The sequence below is a fragment of the Pteropus vampyrus genome, unplaced genomic scaffold (assembly GCF_000151845.1).
Source record: "Pteropus vampyrus isolate Shadow unplaced genomic scaffold, Pvam_2.0 Scaffold87, whole genome shotgun sequence".
In the NCBI taxonomy this organism is placed as follows: Eukaryota; Metazoa; Chordata; class Mammalia; order Chiroptera; family Pteropodidae; genus Pteropus; species Pteropus vampyrus.
The window spans coordinates 785,134-798,596 of NW_011888868.1; the positions used below are offsets into that span (position 1 = coordinate 785,134).

Genomic DNA, 13,463 nt, shown 5'->3' on the forward strand with positions numbered 1-13,463 from the left:
TTGGCTCACTCTGCCTCTGAGAGAGACCACACTGTCTGTGGAGTATTGTCCCTTTTCCAATAAACTTTCTCTTTGACCCAAAAAAAGGAAAAAAGCAAAATGGAGGGTAGTCTGTTAACAGAATGCCATATATACAAAAATGGAAGAGGAGGGAAGACGTGTGTGTGTGTGTGTGTGTGTGTGTGTGTGTATGCATTTTTCATATAAGTAAGTAATAGCACTGGAGTCTCCAGGAAAGGGAAATGGGTACATGGCAGAAAGAATAGGAGAAAAACTTAAATTTTTAAATCATGTATATGTATTATCTGTTCAAAAAATAAATATTTTATAATAAAAAAATTTAATGCAATTAAGTAACAGTTCTATTTCTCCATTCTAGGTAATTTAAACAAATTGAAAAGAATCTTCATACACAACTATAACAGATTTAAATATGCTCATAATAAAAATGGATGCAGAATATCCCTTAGGTATCTTTTTTAAAAAAATTTACAGCTAATAATGCATATAAGCTTTTGACTACAATAAAAATTATATAATTTTAATGCCATCAATATCCAGAAACAATCTTAATAGCAACCAGTTTCCCAAAAGCGCAATGTCTAACTCCCGCCCCTAAAATTCCAAAATTGAATCACAGATCACTTGATTTGGGTAAACATTTGCGAATACAAGAGTCCTGATTTTATCAAGACCCAGGGCTCTCTGCAAGATGTGAGTTTCAAAGAGCCTTCTCTCAGCAAGAGGTTTTTGGCTCTTGTCTGCAGCCACTTCATAAAATTAGTCCATGGCATGAATATGGCCAAGAGACAGGCTCCTTTGTCCCATGGTCACAAGCTAGGTCCCCAGCCAACACAGCTCTCTCATAAAGAAGGCAACAAATAGGTCCCAGAATGTCCAGTCAGGTGTGTGTGTACTTGGTTCAGGAATTCTTACCCTTCAGGTCAAAATAGGAAGGGGATACATCTCTCTCCCACCCCCAGATTAGGAGCCATTCCCTCTTCAGTCTTCCCACAGTAGCACATTTCACTTGGGAATCATAACTATTGCCTCACTTGTCTGCCTTCCCTTTCGGGTGTAGAGCTCTCTGGGAAAAGGGCTGAGGAGTCTCTCTCTCTCTCTCTCTGTCATTACCCACAATAGTAAAGTCTGTCGAATGAAGATTCTGATCAATTTGTGCATTCTCTACTAATTATCCAGAATATACCCTAAAATAACTCTTATTTAAATGGCAACCATTTTCATTGAAGGCTCTTGTGTTTTGGTTCCATTTCTCATTAACACTTTATGTACACCCTTTCTGCATCCCCTCCACTCACATTCTACCCTAAAAGAGATGTAGCAGTCAAATGATTATGAGATGTTCCTTATCTTCCAGAACTTATTCATTCATGATTCCATAAAATCATTACCAAACAATTCATCTAGTTACTTTGTCCAAACAAATGTTCCTTTGGCAATTTCACAAATCTACTCCAAATCTGAAAAGAATGAGAGAATGGAAAGCTTTTTCCATCATGTTCACTTTTAAAATACAGTCACAGGCCACAGGAAATCTGCTTGGCAGGCCCACCACTACCAATAGATAAATTCAATCAGCATTAGGCTGAAATGCCACACTCATTAGCCCACAGTAGTTCCAGAATGGGCAACGTGGCATCGAGAGCATTTCTTTTTCTTTCTCCAGATTATAGCATTTTAATAGGAAGTTTCACAGCAAAAGATTCAACCCAAAACCCACTGCTTTAACAACAAAGTAATTCTAAACAATGTCAAAATTAGTCTTCTTACTTAATAAGAACAAAAGAGTTCTCATCCTGAAAGTCAGTTAAGGTAACAAGCTGTATTAAGCCATCCATCAGGTAAAATAAATGCTTCCCGACAGTGCCTAGACTAAACAGAACCAAGAATTCCTAAAAAAAAAACACCGCTTATAACAATGGAGGTCAGCACAGAGCCCCGACGCAGTGGGCTATCCTGCAAATTCTCACTGGATGCTTAATCAATATCAGAGAGCATTTCTTTTTAAAAGGCCAACCTTCTCGGAATGGGATCCCATACTGGAAGGTGATAAATAACAAAAATACTTCTTGCATCAAACTTTGTATATATATAGTTATATCTCTCTACATCTTCTTGTACACAAAGATATAGCTATAGATTCAGATACATGACATGCCCACTTTCTCCTTAAATAAGGCCAGAAGTAGTGAATGAAAAGTCATCAGCCCATTCCTACTCTGTCTGGCATAAATAGTGATTTCTACTAAGGGAGTTCAAGCTCTTGAATCACTCTGATTATTTTAAAAACATGTGAAATACTGAATCTGGTCTGGCCTCTCTGATGTCGTTATGTTGCTTTAAACACATGTGAAATACTGAATCTGGTCTGGCCTCTCTGATGTCGTTATGTTGCTTAGAAATAGAAAATAAAAACAATTCCTTTCTTTGTTTTCACTACTAATAATAATGATCTGCTAAAATAAGCAATGGATGAATAACCAGGATCTCATATGATAAAAGCATTTATGTAACAAGATGCTAAGAAATACCTACTTAGAAGTTAAAACCTACTGGAAAATGAAACACCAAAGGCCAACCTTCAAGCTGAGCCTTCTCTTCACTGACATCTGGACCACAGATTACAAAATGGACTCACATGGGAGATCACTTAGGACAAATAACATTAGACCCTACTGAACACTAAAGACTGTGATGGAGAGAAATCTGCTAATACAGACCCAGAGAGAAAAATCAGATACATCTTCGCTAATTAACTTTTGGCACTTCTAAGCAAAAGAATTTTCTAATGATATTTAATTTTCTTGTTAGAGAAGTAATATGTTCTCATTACACAAACACAAAATAATCTTTTAAATCAAGAAACTTTGTCAAAAATGAAAAGGCAAGGTCTAGGTATATAAAATCACCCCCAAAATTAGTAAAATTCCCAATTTAAAACTCATCATACTCTTAAATAACAAGTTAAAATTTTTTCAGCCATCCATGAAATTAACCTTGTATTCTGCAACCAAACTGAGGTTTATCCAAAATGAGGTTTATCCAAATACCTTATGTCACATACCAAAAAATTCCTAAGGCATTTAAAAGACCTAGAGACTATTATCAATCCTCACACTGAGGACAATGACTTAAAAGGGCCCAAATTAAAAATCTTGAAGAATTTCATAATACACTGATCGCTAATCTCTTAAGGAGAATTTTCTCCAATTACCCAAATGTATTCGCAATGGTCCATGTTTACCTTTATAATTCAGTCAATAAAAGTTAAGCACATCTTTGCATGGTACTAAGATGGGCACTGGAGTGATGGGTTGGAAATTAGAGAACAAAGAAACATAATATACATCCTACCCTGAAGGTCTTTGCAATCTATTTTGGAACACAAACCACTTAAAAGTAACACCACAAAATTAAGTGAAAGGAAAGGAATTCAAACTTATTAAGTGTCTCATATGTCAGGCAGCAACAAAGTTGTGACACACAAAACATCCAGATATCTTATTTTAAAGAAATAGAGCAGAAGAGGGGTAAAATTAAGGAGGGTAGGTAGTAAACTCAAAACCCAAAGCAAAATATAAATGCCAGTGAGTGATACAGAAAATAATTTAAAAGTTTTTATCAGTCTTCAATAAATGGTGCTGGGACAACTGGATAACCACGTGCAACTCAATGAAGTTACATAGATCCCTATCTCACACCATATATAAAAATTAACTCAAAATGAATCAACAACCTAAGTTTAAGAGCTAAAACTATATAACACTAAGAAGAAAACATAGGAGTAAATCTTCATGACCATGAATTTAGCAATGGATTCTTAGATGACATCAAAAGCATGAGCAGCAAAAGAAAAAAAAAAAAATTGGACTTCATCAAAATTAAAATTTTTGTTTATCGAAGGACATTAACAAAAAGTGAAAAGACAACTTATATAATGAATGGGAGAAAATATCTGCAAACCATGTATTTGATAAGAGTTTAATATCCAAAATATGTAAGAACCCCTAAAACTCAACAACAAATCCAATTTAAAGATGGGCAAAGAATTTGAATAGATATTTCACCAAATAAAATATACAAATGGCCAAAAAACACACAAAAAGATGCTCAACAGCTTAGTCATTAGAGAAATGCAAATAAAAACCACAATGAAATACTATTTCACACATAGTAGGATGGCTATAAATTTTTTTAAAAAACACAGAAAATAACAAGTGTTGACAAGGATGTGGAAAACTGATACCTTACTATGTTGTTGATGGGAGTGTAAAATGGTACAGCAACCACAGAAAAGTTTGGTGAGTCCTCAAAAAGCTAAATATAGAATTACCAACCAACCCAGTAAGCCTGCCCCGAGGTATTTACTCAAAAGAACTGAAACAAAGGCTTGAACAAATTTGTAAGCAAACGTATTTTGCAGCAATGTTCACAATAGTCAAAAAGCAGAAACAACCCAAGTTCCATTAACAAGAAGATTAACAAAATGTAGTATATCCATACACTATTACTCAGCAATTAAAAATAACACTGATACATGTTATAACATGAATGGACCTTGAAAATACTATGCTAAGTGAAATAAACCAGTCACAAAAAGGATAAATATTATACAATTCCACTTACATGAAATATCTAGAATAGGCAAATTCATAGAGACAGAAAACAGATTAAAAGTTTACCAGCGGCTGAAAGAGAGGGAGGAATGAGGATTTACTGTTTAATAGCTATGTTTGGTGTGATGAAAAGGATTTGGAAGCAGATGTGGTGATGGTTGCATGACAGTGTGAATGTACCTAACGTTACTGAATTGTGTGCTTAAATATGGTTTAAACAGCATATTTTGTTATGTATATTTTACTACAATAAAAAATTAAATTAAAAAGAAAAATAGTTTATATCAGGTCTTTAGTGATCTAGATTGTCCAAGAATAGATTTCAGATCAGAGCCCCAAATCTAAAAAGGACTATAGGTTACTTGATCTAACACTCATGGAAACCCTAGTGAGAAACATGCACCTCTACAACCTTCTTGACTAGTAAGGAAGCATCTCCAGATGCTGCCAGATGCTGAGAGCAGACTTTCTCCCAAGGCAACCCGCTGACCTTCATGAAAGAAGAATAACCTGTGCTGGGGCTGAAGAAATAAAGAAACAAATGAAAAGGAAGCTGAAAAATCTGAGGCAAACTTTGCTACTTTGCAGCTGTGTAACCATGGACAAATTATTCAACTTCTCTTAAGCCTCAGTTTCCTCTCATTATAAAATAAAATCACATCTGCCTTTAAATGTTGCTATAAGAATTGGCATAAATATACGGATAACACACAGGCTAGTGCCTGGCTAATGCTGAGTGTTCGATCTATGATGGCTATTGTTATTGTAACGAATGGTCTATGATTTATGTGTCACCCTAACACAAAGCAAGACATGGCTTGGGTCTCTATGAACTCTATGACTTAACAGAACTTAAATTAAAAAAACAGCCGCCAGCATCAGAAGACTTCAGAGAAGGTGTTTTTATGCAGTTCAACTACTCTTGTAAAGACTGACTTATTGTTCCTAGAATGGACTCAGCTTCTACTCTATATTAGGAAGAGTACTTCTAAACAAGTCATTCTCTCTATACAACAAGCCTCTGTTAGGATATCTAAGAAACTGTTCCTAAGTCTGCCTCTACCCACAGGAAAGACACTCTGCAAAGAAACTGAACAGAAAATTAGCTAGAAGGTAGTCAGTCTTAAGGCAGCTCTCAAACTCTGGTAGCCTCAGAATCACTGGGGAAATCTGTTAAAACAGATGCCTCGCCCCACCACCAGACATTCTGATTACTAAGTATTCCAGGCAGGGCCCTTGAGCACAACTGTTAAAGAAATACTTGAAGGTAGGCCACAAAAATGTTAGATTACATTCTGATGCTGACAAATAGACTAGTCTGCCACCCAAAGCAAAGGCTGCATTTTCCTCCATACTCATCTAGAAATGCACCATCTTTGACAGTGGAGGACAGGAGCAGAAACCAAGGAAGTAAGGGAGATCACCTGCAGGGGCTATCTAATAAAAACTGCATAAAGGTGATTAGCATAAGTCTGTCGTTATTGCTTATTCTTTTCTAAAATAAATACAAAATGAGAAATAAAAAATAAAAATAATGTACCATTCCACACCTCTCACAGGAACAAAAACTATACTTAAATTATAATTACCAGAAGATGGTAAAAAAAGTTTGTGAAACTGGTACATCCTTATATTGCTGGGAAAATTATTAACTGGTACAACTTTTTGGTCAGGCAATATGTATCAAAAATCACCCAATCATCTCACTTTGAATTCATCCTAAGGAACCAACACAAAAGAAACTAACTATATTCAAAAAAAATAAGTCATTGTTGTAGTATTTATAATATAAAAATAATAATAAAAGATTCTGGCATGTCAAGGATCCCAGTTTACCAAAATTTGTCATATCATTTCAAATATGACAAAGCTACTAAATATCAAAATGCCGTATGTCATTACATGGAAACTATTCATAAAACGTGCAAGACCTAAAATTATTTTCTAAAAAGTATGGATATGTGAACAGCCTCAAAAAGTGATACATTAAAAAATAATACCTTGGCTCACTCTGCCTCTGAGAGAGACCACACTGTCTGTGGAGTATTGTCCCTTTTCCAATAAACTTTCTCTTTGACCCAAAAAAAAAAAAAAAGGAAAGAAAAGAAATAACAGCTTATATTAGAATGGTTTGATGCGGGTTTTCTCTCTCTGGCCTCTCAACTTTCTATAGTATTGCTGTATTATTATAAGACTATAAATAAATTTTACTGATTCTGCTTGGAAAGTTAATTGGACAACAGTTATAGAGGCAGGTGGAAAGTAGATTCACTGACCTCGACTATCCTGAATGAAGATAAATTCACCCAAATGTGCCATGCTAACAAATGGTCACAAGGCCAATTCTAGATTTCTTTCCACAAAAAAGCTAAATCTTAACAGATATATGTAACTATTAAACCTTGAATTTACATCTTTTAAAAAGCAAGTATAAACATACTAAAAGGTAAGAGGAAATATGGTTTTCTACAAGATTTCATGAACCACAACTTCAATATAAGCCAACAAAATTAAGTAGCTAAGAAAGTTTACATGAAAAGAACATTAAGCTGAGAAAAAGAAGGCCCAGTTCTCGTCCTAGCTCTATCCGTACTGGGATTTAACTTGCAGGTCTTGGTTTCTCATCTGTAAATTGATAGGATAATGGTATCTCCCCTGCCCACCTCACAGGACTTGGAAGGAAGAGAACAAATAAGATTATGACCATAAAAGTGCTTTGGGGAAAAAAAGGTTTTCTTCCTTAAATCTGACTATTATGAAAATGTTCATATATGGGTAACTACAAAAAAGGGTAACGGTGTTTAGAAGGCTATATTCCAAACTGATAGATAATAAGTAGGGTAATGCTTCCCTAGGATCAAAGGCGAAGCATTTCTCTTTATCCACATTGTTCCAATCTTTTAGGAAAATCTATTCACCTATTAGTTGGTCAGTTTTTAAATTTGTAAAAGCCAATGCAATCACTGATAGTATTAATACAGAGTGCAAGGTTCTCAGACTTTGGGGTTTTTAAAAAACACCTGGGGATTGTTAAAACAGTGGCTACCCAGGCTCCGTGCAGAATTAATTGACTAAATTTCTACATAAACAGGTATAAATAAGGCCAGGCCATTTGTATTTTAACAAGTACCACCCCACCCCCCACCCCCCCGCAAATGATTATGGTGACCTGATTACTGCTATTAATTGTACATGTTCTATGTAATCATGTATTATACCCCGGCCACCATTCTCAGCATTTTACATATATTAATTCATTTAATCCTTACACTCTTGTAAGTAGGCACTACCATTAACACCACTCTCACTTCACATTCATTTTAAAGATGAAAATATTAAAATACAAAGAGATGACTTAACTAGCCCATGGCACAATGTCACAGAGCCAGTAAGCCGCAGAGCCAGAATGCACAACAGTTTGAAGATTGGTGATAGTTTCCTAACCTAAGACAACAACTGTATACTGTGGTCAGGTGATAGCAAATCCTGTTTTATTTCAAACACTGCACTTAAAGGACACTAACCAGAGATGCCTAAAGAAAGCATGCTGAAATTACATCACACCAGGAGGAGTTTATATACTTCTAGCATAACTAGTGTCAATTCATAACATTTTGTCTGTCTGCCCTAGATTGTAGCCCCTGAAGTGTGGGAACCATGTATGTCTTCGACTGCACCCTCACAGCACCTGGTGCCTAACTAAAGAAAGGGTTTAGTAAATGAATTAATCAGTAAATCTAGAAAAGGTCTGATGACTGTCCTAGAAAATAAAGACTTATTATGTGAAGAAACAGACTTAACTCATGTTGCTTCAGGTAAAAATCAGCAGGTAAAAATTGTGGTACAGTATAAAACAGCTTTCTAGCAACCAAGACCTGTCCAGTAACAGAGAAGCATGTCTGCAGTTTGAGGCTGATGATCAGAACATGGTAAACGGAAGGTAGGATGTTGGAGTAAAGAGCCCCTAAGAACACTTCCAAGGCTCAAATTCTATTATTCTAAGTTATGATACATCAGTTTATTCTTTCATACATTATACAGTGACTAGTTACACAATCCCCAGGAGTAAGCAACACAGGATACCACAAAGTGTTCTACAAACTTGCAGTGCCCTCAAGAATCTAGACAAGAGTAAATGCACAGAAGTGAATTTTTCAAGGAGGAAGGTAATAGATACAATAGGAAACATCAAGGAGGAGACTTCCAGGCAGGAAACGAGTGGGAAGTCAACAAAAGTGTGATGGAAGAAATGCCGCCATTTGAGCACATTTGAATTAGACCTTTAGGGATCCGCGGTGGGAGGTAGACTGGGGCTGCCTCGGAATCTGAGAGAAAAGCATTCAGTATGGCACTAATGGTCTGAGCAAAATGGAAGGAAAGTCCAATGGTGGTGAAGCAGCTAATAAATTCTAGTGCTAAAAAGCAGTCATTATAGATTATTCAGTCATACACAACTGCATGGGTGAAGAAAAGTTAGTTTACTTTCTTAAATTACATTTTACAAAACAAAAACTGCATCATCAATGATTTCTCCTTTACTTAAGACTAACAGATTCTTCTCTTATTTTCTAGGAAATCTTTCATATGATTCTGTTTTTAAACTTTTGTTATTTTTCACTACTATCTATTCTTTTCACTATTTAACAACCAGATTTGCAGTTATAACTTACCTCTGAGCCTAATATTTATAATCCCTTCAATAGTTATAATATTTACTACTACTACAAAGTAAAAAGTATTATATAATAATCTAAAAACTATGACTTTAAGTACAAGGTTGTTAAGAATATATGGAGTCTCAAAAAACAAGCTGAAGTCTCAGATCTAAGAAACTATCTCACTCAACCTATAGTGAGGCTGAGCCATCTAAGAAAATAGAATTAACAAAAAACTGAAGCAAAAAATCTAAATCCAAAACCACTGAACAAAATATAACACATCTGAACAATAAACTTAATGTTCTTCTGGCCAATCATTTCTCAACATCCCTGTCAAACTATTTTAAGGATCTGAAATCTTGCTCTATAAAAAGCAAGTTTCCATCATCTAAACTACACTTAAAGAGATTCTATCGCAGTCATTACTGAAGCATAACATACCAAGTTTCAGATTTTTGCTTCCTATTAGCACAAAAAATGCTTACCTCTTTTACATAAAGTTGAGTCTCTGTGGCCAAGATCCTGACACACAAGAAGTTCTGAGTGTTCAGTTCTAACACTAAAATGTTACCTTAGCAAAGGCCTTTTCTGTATTTACCACTTAGATTTTAACATGAAGATACAATATCTGACACCCCCACCAACAAGAAGTCTCTTCAAAGGATTTCTGACTTTGGTTAACCTAATTGAGAGAATATAAAGAAATGGCTCAAAACTGTGTAAAATTTAAAACTTTAAAAATCTAAAACAGTCCTACACATTAGCTGATAAACTATGAATTACAGAAATGGAGATTTGAGTAACAATTGCTAAAAAAGTGAAATTACACAATTTTACAAACATGAATAAGCAAACATCTCACCAAAATTTAAACCTTTCTTAGCTAATGAAGAAGATAACTAATACTCAGTAACTCTGGGGAGGAACATCGTGGTGTCATTTGTGTTATCTATATGGCCTCTGCATCAATGTTGCCATTCTCCCACAACCCTGAAGAGCAAAAGGAGCCTACAGTCCAAGATTCCTCATACCAAGAGCTCAGTAAATGTCACAAATAATAGTAACAGAAGCAACAATTTCTAAAGCCAGAATTTATACTAGACTGTGGCAGTGGCAGCATGCAACTATTTCTCGCTTCTGACCCTTCCGCATCACTGCCTCCCAAAAGACTCAAAATGTGAAGCTCACTGCAACATCTACAAATTAAAGTATCATGTCTAATGAGCTCATACGTTCTACGAATGGTTACTATTTAATGAACAAACCTCACAACAGAGAAATTCACGCAGATGCAACAAAACATGCTTTAAGGCTCCACCTAATTTTTTTTTAATTTTAGAAGTAAACACAACTATTCTAAAAAACATTATGTAATAAGTTAGACTCTAGAAAACCCCATACTCATCCGAGCAGCTCGGAAAATGGCAAGCAAAATTCGATTAGCTCCATTGTACCCGGCCAGGCTAACGTGCAAGATCACACACTCGTCTTCGTCAGAGCGTCTCTGCCAATACCAAAGAACAACAAAGGCAAGTTGAGGAGGCTGCACAAGCCTTAACTCAGCTCTTGTCCGCTTTCTCGGCTTCCGAAAGACGCTCTTTGCGGGTCCCAAAGACCAAGGAGACCCTCTGCATTCCGCCCGGCCCGCTGCTCGGCTCCGCGCTGCTCACTCAGCTTTTGTCTAGCCCGGCTGGGAGCCGGGGCCGCCCGTCTCCCCGACACCCCTTTCCTCTGGATCTTTCTCCACACCCATCACTCGCCTATGACTGTTGTGGGTTTCTCCCCTCGCCCACTCCCCTTGCAATTCCAAGCTCTTTTCAAACGCGACTCGGGGTTTGCTGGCTTCTTCCACCGGGCCGGACGGACTCGGGTCAGGGGTGGGGTCTGGGAGAGGAAAAGAGAAAGGGGCACACAAAGCCGGGCTGACCTCACAGCCGCCGCCCCCCAACCCCCCACCCCCTGCAAAGCAGCCTGGGATCAGCGACCTATAGGTTAGATAAACAACCCTCCCGACCCACTCCTCGCCCGGCTCCGACTTAGGGCCACCCCCTCCCCCCAAAGTGCACCCAAGATCTGATGACAACGCTGGACATCGCCCCCACCCAGTCCGGGCGCCCGCCACCGCGGGGGAGGGGGCAGGGCCTGGAAGGGATGGGGTCTAAATCTCCTCGCCCCAACTGGATACTTACAGCCGTATTATTTGCTACACTTGCCGCGGCGGACCAGACAGCCGCCGCCTTCTCCTCCACCCTAATGAGGTTAAGTGCTTGGTGCGGGGATTAAAAAAAAAAAAAAAAAAAAAAAAAGCCGAGAGCGCCTGCGCCGTGCGCTCTCCCTTTTTTCCCCTTACCGCCACCGACCCAGCTGAGCCATAGAGAGCGTAAACCGAGACCAGAGAGGCAGCCGCCTCTCTATGGTAACGCCCCGCGCATGCGCCGGCCTGGCTGCGCGGGACTTGGGAAGCGGCAAATCTCGGGACTTTTGCCTCTTCGGAGAATGTCGGTTGACCCTGACCGGGACCCGTAGGAAAAAGATCTTTAAAGGATGGGTAGTCAGGGTTTAGTTTAGTCCCGTGGAGAGTTGAGGCAAAATTCAGGTTAGGCAAGGTGGGTCGGATCTAAGCGGCCAGGGCTGTTAGGCACCAGAAAGCGGAGAATGTGACGAGTAGAGCTAAGGAAAAACAGGAAAGGCTGGGTAATAGTCAGGCTGGAACTTCCTCCGGTCGGGGGTCGAACACCTGCACGAAACGGCCCTTCACTTCTGGATTACGAGCGTCCCGCCCGCCTTCGGGCGACTAGGATGAAGGAAATTGTACCCTGAGACTTTCCGTAGCTGGCTTGCGTCCTTTCTTTTCCTCTCGTGTAGGGGCGGGCACTTGAGCCGGAAGCACAACATTTAAGCGGTTTTTTGCCTCTTTGGAAGCAGATCCTACCCCGTGGAGACCTTGGGGACCTATATGGGGCGACGCTTTCTTGAGCGTCTCCACAAACAACGCTGCTTCTGCCCTTCCTCTAGCATTATTCTCTGACGATACTGTGTAGGAAAGCGTTTTGGAGGCTAGGAAGCTGTGCGAGTCAAGGCTGCCTTTAAAGATTTTGAAGGACCCACATTTTTGCTGCGTCAAGCCCTTGCGCTCGCGAGTAATATGACATTGAAAGCTTTGTGTGCGATTGTACATTGCCTCGTGGAAATCACTCTTAGAATGTGAATTGATTTCCTTCCAGCTCGATGTCCAATGCATTGAGTTTTCACTGGTAGGTCTTTTAATGCGACACTCTGTTGATGGAGAGAGAGAGAGAGAGAGAGAGAGAGAGAGAGAGAGAGAGAGAGAGTGTGTGTGTGTGTGTGTGTGTGTGTGTGTGTGTGTGTGTGTGTGTTTTGGGAGAGGAGTGTGGGAGAACTGGGAGGTAATGCCCCAATATTCAGGAGTTTAAATGTTGCGGCACTCTGTTGATGGAGTGTGTGTGTGTTTTGGGAGAGGAGTGTGGGAGAACTGGTAGGTAATGCCCCAATATTCAGGAGTTTAAATGTTGTGGTGGGAGAGACTAAACTAAAACAATAAAGCCTTGCGTAGGCCCGTCTGTGTAGTGCAGAAAAGGAGAGAACTATGGTCTATAAAATAGGAATGACATGTAGGATGTCATTCCTGGAATCTAGGAAAGCCAACATCTTGGGGCAAAAGCACAAGCAACCTTTTGAAAAGGGATGAGTGGTGATGAAAGCATTCCAGAGCAGAAACACCATGGAGCAAAGGCTCAAGAGGGAGTGGGTGGTCTATTGGGAGTACAATGGACAGAGCAAAGGGAACTGGCGAAGGGTGTGTGTGAGTGGAAAGTAAGGTTAGATAAATAAGATGGAGAATTTATTTTTAATTGTAAACAACAGAATTTACCATTTTAACCATTTTTAACTGTACCCTGTAGTTAACATTTACAATGCCATGTGGCATCACCAGAACTCTTCATCTTATAAAACTGGAATTCTATACGGGTCCCCTTTTCTCCCAGCTCCTTGTGACCACCATTCTACTTTCTGTATATTTGACTACTCAGATGCCACTTTTAAGCGGAATCATACAGACATATTTGTATTTTTGTGACTGGCTTATTTCACATAGCCACAAGGTTCATCCATGTTGTAGCATGTGTCAGAATTTTCTTACTTTTTA

At 38.7% G+C, this 13,463-nt stretch overlaps 1 protein-coding gene across 5 annotated transcripts in view; it reads right to left on the reverse strand.

Annotated features, from left to right (window-relative positions):
- Positions 1-11,603, reverse strand: part of CLASP1 (cytoplasmic linker associated protein 1) — a 246,389-nt gene extending 234,786 nt beyond the window's left edge. Inside the window, exon 1 of one of the 5 annotated variants that reach the window (XM_011363638.2) lies at positions 11,485-11,603. The gene's annotated coding sequence lies outside the window, so the exon portion shown is untranslated. Of the gene's footprint in view, positions 1-9,780; positions 9,935-10,696; positions 10,716-11,484 lie in introns of those variants that run through there. The other 4 variants (XM_011363642.2, XM_011363639.2, XM_023532668.1 and 1 more) reach the window with 4 other exon arrangements.
- Between the last annotated feature and the right edge of the window lie 1,860 nt (positions 11,604-13,463).